At 39.7% G+C, this 9,820-nt stretch overlaps 1 pseudogene; it reads left to right on the forward strand.

The window, feature by feature from the left end:
- The first annotated feature begins 214 nt into the window (after positions 1-214).
- Positions 215-9,820, forward strand: part of LOC105515472 — a 13,360-nt pseudogene continuing 3,754 nt past the window's right edge.

The raw sequence follows: 9,820 nt of genomic DNA on the forward strand, positions 1-9,820 counted from the left end.
AGTGGCATTATTTTTATCCACAATGTGGATGTAAGTGTTTGCCTTTGGTGCTCCCAGCTCACCACTGAGATAATTAACCAGGAGCAATTATAGTGCACTTGGCAAATTGCAGCTTTGCCCTCTTTGCAAGGCACATGTTTTATTTATACTTCTTCCCTTGTGGCTTGCTGATTGATCACATTCCAAGTCTAATATTTAAAGGTGAGCTGCTGACATGGACTTCACCTGGGTTCCTCTCAGGGTTCTCACACTCTGGGGTCTGAGCAAGAAACTTGCCCATGAATGCAGGCATCTCTCTGACAATCTGCATGTCTCAGAAGATCACAATGCCCGCATCCCTGGCACACCAGCAGAGTGCCCCTTATCGCGGGTGAGCCAGTGCAATACCCTGAGCGGGACACCTCATCTCCTCTGCCTAATCTTCAATTTCAGAATCGCAGTAAGCCAACACATATTTCAAATACTGAGTGCACAGAAGGCTTCTGAAGCTGGACGTTAAAAGTGGACATCCCAGTAATCCTATTTCTGGAAATCTGTCCGGAGGACATAACCTGGAATGAAGATTTATGCCAAGATTTATGTGTGAGATGGTTATCTAAGCATTATTCATAGTAGCAAGAGGTAGGGAGAATGAAATGTCAATTTCAGGTTAGACACTGCATGCTCAGAAAATGAGATAGTAGGCAGACATTAACATAATATAAACAAAGACTGTTTTCTACATCCTTAGGCTTAAGGGTATAGGAAAATATATATCTATTGTAAATGACAAGTTAACGGGTGCAGCACACCAACATGGCACATGTATACATATGTAACAAACCTGCACGTTGTGTACATGTACCCTAGAACTTGAAGTATAATAATAATAATAAAAAGAAATCCAAAAGAAAAAAAAAAAGAAAATACTAACCAATGGTTTTTCTGTACAAAATGGATCTTCTCTATATTCCCCCTCCATGACCATTTGTATTAGTATCTTTTTTTTTTTTTTGACAGAGTCTTGTCACACAGGATGGAGTGCAGTGGTGCAATCAGCTCACTGCAACCTCTGCCTGCCGGGTTCAAGTGATTCTCCTGCCTCAGTCTCCCAAGTAGCTGGGATTACAGGCACGTGCCACCACACCTGGCTAATTTTTGTATTTTTAGTAGAGATGAGGTTTCACCATATTGGCAAGGCTGGTCTCGAACTCCTGACCTTACGTGATCTGCCTCCCTCGGCCTCCCAAAATGTTAGGATTACAGGCGCGAGCCACTGTCCCTGGCCTGTATTAGTATCTTTATTGGTAGAAGTTTAATATCAATTCTGTGAAGCCTCATGAGTTATTAGCACTTTAACAATATTCTTCAATAAATCTTCAAAATATGGAAGGTTTAAAATGTATAAACTATGTGATTTCTTAACAGAATGTCTATGTTTTCTCATTAAATGAAACAAAAATATTACCCAGGAGAACACACCTTGACTATATTCTCATTTCTCATCATAATTCGCATCCAAAATTATCCTTTTCTCATTGAGATCAGGGGATTCACCTTCTTAAGGTGACAAAATAAGAAAAGGAGGGGGGCACCGGGCTATTATTTGTCCCTATACACAAGCAATCCCACGAGATCTGGCACAATAGGGTGGTAAGTTACCACTTAACCACATGGTATGACAAACTTACAATTACCACATACTCTTCTCCCCTGGCCTCCACATTCTCAGGGCCTCCCTAGTAGAGTCAGCTTTGAAATGCCATCCCTGTTCCCGTAGAGGATAATACTTGAAATAAACAAGGGTAAATACTAAATTTAGATTTTGAACATTACATTTCATCCTTATATGCTGGTGGCTAACTTTTGCTTAAAATTAATTTCAGTCATATTTTATTCACAAATTATTTGTTGTGCACCTTACATATTTCAGGCACTGTGTTAGGCACAGGAAATAAAACGGTGAGGTAATCTCCACCCTAAGGGAGGCTAGAATTAGTGGGAAACAAAGAAACCTTAGTCAAGAAAGCCACAATTAAGTAAAGACTGAACACTACCAAGTTCCAGAAAGGGAGAGGAATAAGGGATTTGACCTCATCAGGGAACAGGGGAGCTCAGCTGACATTTGAAGGATGGGTAGGAATTAACTAGGAAATGAGAGCAGAGGACGCAAGAGCATCCCAGGAAGTGGCAGCAGCGTGGACAAGAGGCCCTGAGGTTGAGAACATGACCTGTAGAAGCAGGAGCCAAAGAGGTGGGGGACCACAGTGCAAGGTGAGACTTGAGAAGTGGAGAGGGTAGGCAGGAGAGACATCGTAAGGGGCCCTTTTACTGGATGATGTTGGATACCCATTCAGCATCACATTCATTCCCACCAAAAGAATTCCAACTTTGTGGAGGCGGTCAGCCCCTCCCCATACAGCTTTGTGATGCATGAAAAGATGGAGCCACCCTCAGCTCCAGGGAGGGTTCCAATAGATCAAAGCCAGTCCTTTTGGATCCCAGGTTTAAGCACTGTACCAGACAACTGCTAATGGTGCCCAGGCAGGAATGTAACCTAAACTGGACCAGTGGGACCCCCAAGTGACAGGAGGACTTTCATGCTGTACTTGAGGGAGATATCTTTCTGTCTCCCTCTAGGCATACATAAGGAAGCCCACTGACCTAATTGCTGCCATTATCCCAGGGACAAAGCCAATTGGGTGGACAGCAGAGAGGCAATATGGGAAGAACTTTGGTCCTTGAAGACATTGTGCCACTATATCAAGCAACCGCTGAAGCCTGAACTACCTCTGGATGCCTAATAACGTGGAATAATAAATGTCCTTATTGTTTAATTTGAGTCAGGTTTTATGATACTTGCTTCCAATAGCATCCCATGGGGCACATCCTTGTGGGTAAGGGTTGTGGTTGCTTTTATCCCAAGAAGAACAGTGTTCCGAAATTTGGGAGAAAGTTGCATAATTCTAAGAAAAAGGTTATCAAACAGGGCCTGGTACATTCCTCATCACCACCACCACCCAAAATATTCTAATGTTAAATGAAAAATGTAGAAAATGAAATTCCCTACGTATGATCCCAACTGTACACACACACACACACACATGCACACACACACACATTTTTAAAAAGACTAGTAAGAAAAACACTATGTTCAGTGATTGCCCTTAGGTAGTAAGATTATTACCAGTTATTATTTTTTAACCTCTGCTTTATTTGGTTTGGCTCTTTATGTTCTTCAGTACTTCCTGATTTTCCTACAGTGAACATGCTTTACTTTTTAAATAGACATCAAAGACAATAATTGTTTTCTATCTAAATGTATACTACCTATCACAAAAGGAGTAACTTCGACTTTTTAAAAACCTAATGGCCAAGTGAAAACAAAAAAGTAGCATATTTGGTGCTACCTATTGGTGAAAGAAAAACATTTCCAGTTTTTATGTACTGTATCCAGAGACTTAAAAATTTATCTTTGGTCATATAGCAGAATAAAATATCTTTAGAGAATGAGTATGTCTAATTTTCATTTTAAATCCTCAATTTATAAAAGTTACTTTTGCTCATTTTTTAAAGTTCTGTCATGTAAAATAGAGGTACTTGCAAACATTGAGACCCTCAGGAGGTGTCATCTAGCATCTTTGGAAAACATAACATTTAATTATCATAGCATGAGGTACTTTTAATGCACATTTCACCATCACGATTGAGGACAGATTTCTGAGAGGCAAATTCAGTGATATTTCCACTCACATGCCTTATTTAAATACAAACTACATGCATAATTATCCTTAATCCCACTGCCACTTAAAATATGAAAGTGAAAATACAAGATACTCATGGAGGATTTTTTCCTCAATAACTACAGTCACCAGAAGAGTAATAATTACCCAATACCCCTAAAAGGTTTGGGGGCCCCCTTTGCTAACCAATATCCACTATGGAATTCAAACTCTAAAGCTAACCTTTTTGCTGTCAGAGCCATTTCAGATGAATTTTACTCCAGGAAGGAAGATGATATTATTTTTATTAATTACCTCTAAACACAAAATTTGCAATTTTTATTCAACCTTTGCTCAACTGCATACTTCTTCCTTTTGTTTTCTAAAAGTAATAAATAGACCTTCTTATTTTGTATCACCCATGTGCTCTCTAAGATGGCAGGAGTGTTTTTAGAGAGATAAGGCAGGCAGACAACCCAAAGAGACATCAGAGGCAGTACTTCTCTCTGAGGGTCCTGCCATCGTACCAAGTGAAGGAGGATTAAGGAAGGGCTGGCAGGCACCAGGGCTCTTCACAAATACTTACAGTTCTCGCCTCTGTGAGCACACGGTGGGATTGTACTTCTCTCTTTTGAAATCAGGGTGGCCATATAACTGTCTGTGGCCGACGGTTTGTGTATAGAAGGTTGAACTTTAGAGAGCCAAGCCATGAGTCATCACACCTTGTTCACTTGCCAGGGAGATGGTGGGAGCACATGTCAAGGCTTCCATCAGCTTGAGTCCTCAGGTGACCGCAGGAGCAGAGGCCCTGTCCCAACCAGCAGTGCAGAAATACACTTTTGTTAGGTTAAGACACTAGGATTCAAGGGTTATTTGTTACTGCAGTGTAACCAAGGCCATACTGATTGTATAGAAGAAAAAAAGGGAAAGGAGATTTTAAATTCCTTCAAAGCCTTTTATATGCCTGTTGATATACCCATTCCATTTGGTAAATTATAACTAAGTTAAATGGACTCCTTAGAAAAAAGTACAAAATCATCCTTACAACATGTAAAGGTCACTGTGTTATAATCAAAACATTTTCATAATAAGCTTGAGTTCAATGATTTAATTCTAAATCCATATTTACTATGTTACTGGGATGAGTTTACAGGTACCTGTGAGCTCTCTAAGGAGAGTTTTTAATTTGACGTTTTCATGTTGATGATAAAATAACTTGATGTAAGCATATTCTGTACCACCTGGAGGGCCAACCTATACAAGGCAAAGCCGAAGTTTGCACTTGTGTTTACTTCATGTTGGTACCAATGGTACTACTTTGTCAAAGACTAGTGAGTGAAGAACTGAGTTGGCCGTAACTCTAACATACTGCATTTGTACCAAAGGAGTTCACGAAAAGCCAAGATGGCCAGCACCTTGTTTCAAGCAGTGATCTACTTCCAAAAAACTGTGCCTTTCACAAACCATAACTTTCTAAAGTTAATGCAGTTAACTTTAATTGTATTTGTTTTATTGTTTGACTTTAACCTATAAATCAGTTTTCTGTTTTATGGTTTTATAAGAACTACAAACATTAGAAATTTATATCCACTTTTCTGCAATATGCGTTTCAGTAACATTATCATTCAAATAGCAGAAGTCCACACGTTGGTGGTGGCCGGGTGTGGTTCAAATGGCAGAAGTCCACACGTTGGTGGTGGCAGGGTGTGGTTCTGGAATGATTTTTCTTTTAAAAGGCCCCAAACATTGTTCATTTCAGACGAGTCTCAAAGTAGTTCTGTCTCTTTAAATGACTAAATTGTCAAGTTATATGAATTTATTCATTCAAGTTTATCTAAAAGACTTACCTGAAAACCAAAGAACTAGCCTGAGGGCGCCACGAATCTCCACTTCATGCTTGTGATAGAGGATGCCAGAGACAGAAAGAAGAGAGATCAAATGCTCTGAAAACCAAAAGTCAGAAATGATTAAAAAAAAACAAAAACAAAAACAAAACACCAGGCATTTATGGCTCTTTTTGAAGCCAGGACCAGTTACGGCAAAATATCTCTTTATTTGTATTGATATCAGTAGGATGAAAAGGCTGCTCTAACCATTCTCATATGCACAGTTCTTTGTTATTTTGTTAAGACTAATAAGGAAGTCACGTGACATTTAAGAATTGGCGCATTCTTCACTGAGAACACTGCCCAAAATAAGGGTCGCAGCAGAGTATTTTACATTATTGAAAGCAACGCAACTTTGCTTTTAGTCTCTTTTTCTTTGTTTCAATTATTGATTTTTGCCTAGTGATTTAACAAATTTCTCTTTTACTATAACAAACACTAGCTTATGTTTCCTCACTGCACCTAAAGCCACCATTCCTCAAGATGTGCCTGGAGAATCAGGAGAACAAGCAGAACCAGTAGCAGGTGCCCAAGAAGAGGGGCTGATACTGATGCTGACCACAAGGAAAATCCTAACCGGGTCAGCTGGAGAGCACAAGTGTATACCGCCGCAGAATCATGCCCGTGAAAGCACTTAGAAATCAGCACAACACTATCCCGGGGGAAAACGAAATCAACAAAGGGGAAGAAAAAGATGATGAAGATAATGAAGGTTGATGATGAAGGAAACTGATAAAGTCAATGACAAAGGTGAAGATGATGGTGATAATGATGGTGATGAAGATGACAGTCTGGATTCTTTCAGCATCATTTAGCATCTCATGCCATGCACAAGGCCCTCTAAAAGAAGAAGAAAGACCAAAAGGGTTAATACAACTAGCTGGGCGCAGTGTCTCATGCCTGTAATCCCAACGCTTTGTGAAGCCAAGGTGGGTGGATCACCTGAGGTCAAGAGTTCGAGAGAAGCCTGACCAACATGGTGAAACCTTGTCTCTACTAAAATACAAAATTAGCTGGGCGTGATGGCACATGTCTGTAATCCCAGCTACATGGGAGGCTGAGGCAGGAGAATCGCTTCAACCTGGGAGGCAGAGGTTGCAGTGAACCAAGATTACACCACTGCACTCAAGCCTGGGCAACAGAGCAAGACTCTGTCTCAAAAAAAAAAAAAAAAAAAAAAAGGGTTAAGATAAGCACTCTGCCCTCAGTGAGCTTCCAGGCCAGGACAGCAGGCAAAGCAAGAAAATACATACAACATAAGAAAAGACTGTTGAAAAGACAGGGTTTTCTCCTGCTCAAAACAAAGGTTCTTAACCTTTGATCTTCTGGTCTAGTTTGACAGTAGATTTCATCCACAGAGTCTAGCCCCTTGGTCACCCTTTGCCACTATGCAAGGTTCATTCATTCATTCATTTATGGAACAGCGATTTGTTGTTGTCTAGCCCCAGGTGGGGCAATGGGCTCCCAGTGCTAGGAGAAACCCTGGGCTTCCACCTTCGTGGAGTTTCCAGCAGAGCTGCCGTATGGGCTTGCTTCCTACCTGGCCACACTCTCTTATGTGCTCATGAAGCAAAGTGTTCGCACATTCCTCAAATTATGAAATCTTTCTTTGGTGCCAGCTTACTATTAAATTATGCCTTTTACCTCCTTGTAGCAGACGGTGACAGTGTCACTCAGCATCACATTCTGTCTGCTCAGTGCTGTGTTGGAAATTTCCTCACTGTAAAACAAATTAACTTTATGCATTCCTCAAAATGTGACAGGTCACCTCTGAAGGACTGAGGCCACATACACCAATTGAGAAATACTGTCCTGAAATATAGGAAGGCAAATTCGGTCCATACTTTTAGTGTACTGACTGCCTCCCAGGATTCTAGATCTGAAGAGCACTTTCACAAAAACACTTCCCCATCACCTTAAATCCATTAAAGTCTGTATTTTAAAGAGGAAATGTAATTCATCTGATCCTGATTTGTTTGCACTTATTACAGCGTTGTTTTGAAGAAGCTCATATGCAAAAAGCCTTTTTCATCAGCTTATTCAAGAGCTTTTCTCTTCAAAGGGAAGAAAAGAATCAGACAGTGTTTATCAAGGGTAAACAAACCAAGGCCTTAAATAAAAATCCAAGAGTATTTCTTAAACCTGAACTCACCAGGAGCCAAGGAGGTTTGAAACTTAAGGTCCCTCCTCCCTCTCTTGGAAAAGGAGTGAGACTCAGAATCAATGGCCCTGCCTTCCCTGGGGAAGCTACTGAGTCTCGCTCTCATGCTGTCATTGAGCAAACCTTACTGCATGCTCCAGAGCTGGGATGTGTGTTTGCAGCAGCCAATAAACACTCCTAATGATGCGCTCAACAAAAGCCCATATCTTGAGCCTTGTTTTCGCTTTTCATGTTGTTTTGCTCAGTGAAAGGATCAAAGCAATGAAGCTACTTTTCCTTTGCTCAATCAGACAGGAGTTCTTTGAAGTAAATGTGTTATTTTGCCTTTGCTTTTTTCCTTTTCTCCTTAAGGAAGAACTCTGATAATCAGAGGCCGACTTTGTAGATTTCCTTAATACAACTCCCTTAGCAGGTGCGTGTGTCTCAGGAAGACGAGTCTGCAATATCTTTTTGCTCGGATTTCCCCTTTTTCTTTTCCACTTGATGAGGGCCATTGGGTGGGTTTTAATGTGCCCAGGATGGTTGAGAACATCTAAAGACAACATTATCCATTCATCAAGAACATATGAAAATGAAGATACAAGGGTTTGGATGAACAGAAAAATAGATCAGGGGATTTTGAAAAGGCATTTGTAGTGACAGCTCAAGGCTGTCTTGTTTTAAAAAAAAAAGTATAAAAATAATTCCATTAATGATTATCTCAAAAGCAAAACGATGCTGAAAGCTTGTTACTATGGTTCTTGCTTCCACAGGGAATTCAAAATATCTTATAGAAAATAATGGGATGGTGAATAAAAAAAGATAAAGAAGTCAAGCTGAGCATGATGTCTTTAGGAGCTGTTCAGTAGCATATACTGTACAAAACCAGAGTTTCTCAAAGAATGGGTATTTTTCTAATGGGTGATAATAATAAAAGCAGCTAATGTGTATTGAACATTTACTATGAGCTAGTCATTGTACTGTTTTCATGTACTATCTCTTTTAATCTTTATATGAACCATGTCAAGTGCTAGCATGCTATCAGTCCAAATTTATGGAAGAGAAAACTGAACCTCAGAATGCCCAAGTGACAGAGAAAGAACCCAACCCAGATCAATATGATGCCAAAGCCCAAACTCTTGACCACTGCAAATGTGGTTTATCAGAAACTCGTTATGTATATTCATTCTATTCATAGGCTGAAGTCGCATCTGTCCTGGTTAAGCAAACTGAAGCAATAATCTGACTTGGACAAAATTCTTTTTTCACTGTTAATTAGCTCAAAGAAAGAGAAATTGTTTTAGAGACTTTTTCAGGCATTCCTTCAACAACCGCTTTTGTATAGTGGTAGTATAGATCTACTTCCCTGTACATTTTCCCTATCAAAACTTGAGTAAGATTGCTAAAACCTGTCAAACTATACACCTAAAATGCCAGCATTTTCTTATATGTAAATTAGACCTCAGAAAGTTTTTCCAAAATAAAGATCCCAGAAATTCAACAGGACTTGTTCCCAATATGTTTTCAGCTTCACCATTTCCTAGATTTTATGGCAAATTGTTATTAAGTCAAACTATGTGAAATTGCCATTTGTGCATGTCTATGTCAGTTACATACAGATTTCTTTTAAGTATTTTGTTTGTTTTTGAGACAGAGTCTTACTCTGTCACCCAGGATGGAGTACAGTGGAGTAATCTCAGCTCACTGCAGCTCTGGGATTACAGGTTTGCGCCACCACACCCGGCTAATTTTTGTTTTTTTAGTAGAGACGGGGTTTCACCATATTGGCCAGGCTGGACTCGAACTCCTGGCCTCAAGTGATACACCTGCCTTGGCTTCCCAAAGTGCTGGGATTACAGGCATGAGCCACTGTACCTGACCTTTTTTTAGATTTTAAATAGTGTTAACACACTTGTGCAATGTAATATGCAGCTATTCTCACCTATTGTCTTAGTAATACATTTTGATTTAGAAAAACATTTTCATTGCCAGCAAATGCATCAGGGGAATGGAATTTCTTTAGTTGTGTTCCTTTCTTTTTCTTTTTAAATTTTATTTTATGTATTTATTTTATTTTATTTTATTTTATTTTA

Source organism: Colobus angolensis, unplaced genomic scaffold, assembly GCF_000951035.1.
Source record: "Colobus angolensis palliatus isolate OR3802 unplaced genomic scaffold, Cang.pa_1.0 Scaffold26, whole genome shotgun sequence".
In the NCBI taxonomy this organism is placed as follows: Eukaryota; Metazoa; Chordata; class Mammalia; order Primates; family Cercopithecidae; genus Colobus; species Colobus angolensis.